Source organism: Heterodontus francisci, unplaced genomic scaffold (genome assembly GCF_036365525.1).
Source record: "Heterodontus francisci isolate sHetFra1 unplaced genomic scaffold, sHetFra1.hap1 HAP1_SCAFFOLD_255, whole genome shotgun sequence".
Classification (NCBI taxonomy): Eukaryota; Metazoa; Chordata; class Chondrichthyes; order Heterodontiformes; family Heterodontidae; genus Heterodontus; species Heterodontus francisci.
Window position 1 is genome coordinate 1617307 of NW_027142012.1, and position 1413 is coordinate 1618719.

Genomic DNA, 1413 nt, shown 5'->3' on the forward strand with positions numbered 1-1413 from the left:
TGTGTTAGACTGAAGATCCCTGGTTCAATCTGGGGTTTTGTCAGTTCTCATTTATTCTGCATCACCCTTTGGTTTTGACTCTTGAGCTGCACAATTTACACTGAAATTATTTACCCAACTCTGAAGGTTGGATTGGAATAGAGAGATATCAAGGATGGGAAATATTTACATTGTCTGCTTTAGCTTATTCTCTATCTCCCTGTGTCCTTTCCCCCAGTTTTTGACTCTCTCGGGGCCGGGTGAACATTTGATTTGCTGCATTTGTCCCAAACTGAAGACTTTTCCACATCTCTGGGTGGTCAGACTCGCTCTGTCTGTTTTTGTTGCTCGTGACCATTAACGAGAACAGGCCACGAGTTCAACGTTTATCAGCAAACGGAAGATAATTGGAAAGAATTCTGTGTTACTCCAGATCAGTGACAAAGATACAATGGATGTTATTCAAAATAAATTCCCTTTGACATTTTATGTAAACTTGTTTGCATCTAAAAGTTGGATTTTAAGTGTAACAAAAATGTGTCAAATTATTGACTGACCATGTGACAGCGCACATGGGGATCAAATCCACAGCCTTGTTGTTATCAACACTGCGTCCTAACCAACTGAACTAAGCGGCCTATAGACAGAGCCAGGGATGGGTTTGAGCCGCACGCTGGGCGGTTTGTGTTTTATTTCTCACACTGGGTGACAGAGCAATTGTACAAACAATGGACACATCACATCCCGGAAACATTGTTCTGATATAAAACAGTGTAAAATAAGAACTGAGCATGGAAATGGAACGGAACCAGAAATCAGGACTTTAATCTATTAAAGTTGATCTTGAAATTCAACCATTCACTGAACATTCCAATTGATCGAACTCTCTTCTGAAATAAAATCCAGGAACTTGAGCTGCTGTAAAACGCAACTGAGCCTGACGTGATTTGAACACGCAACCTTCTGATCTGGAGTCAGACGCGCTACCGTTGTACCACAAGCTCACAGATAAAGCAAAGTGGTTCCATTCCTGACAGATTTACTTCTTGTTTAGATTCAGTGATTGAAATTAATTCAATCCTCATCTGACCTCCACTCTGCAAAGGCCTGCAATCCGACCTGAACCCGACGACCTGTGTCGGGTTCGGGTCATGTCGGGTCGCTCTTCCGGTTCTGGCTTTCGGGCTCGGGTCAGGTTGGGTCAGGTTCAGGTCAGGCTGGGTCCAGGTTGGTCTGAGTCCGTGTCGGACACACACAGTAAGTATTACATTTAACTTTGCTGGGAAGTTAAGTTTAATAAGTGTCAAAAGTTGAAAAGCCAACCAAAGCCGGGAGTCCGGGTCATTAAGGAGGGAAACTCTGAGTCTGCGCAGTGAGCAAGTGAGCATCTCTATGACGTCTTGCGCTCATGCTGCAGCTTCCTGTCGATTCGGA

The 1413-nt window shown here is 43.8% G+C and overlaps 1 non-coding gene across 1 annotated transcript; it reads right to left on the reverse strand.

Annotated features, from left to right (window-relative positions):
- Window positions 1-911: 911 nt before the first annotated feature.
- trnaw-cca (transfer RNA tryptophan (anticodon CCA)) lies at window positions 912-983 on the reverse strand. Its single transcript has one exon. It is a non-coding gene; the product is annotated as a tRNA-Trp (tRNA).
- Window positions 984-1413: the final 430 nt, after the last annotated feature.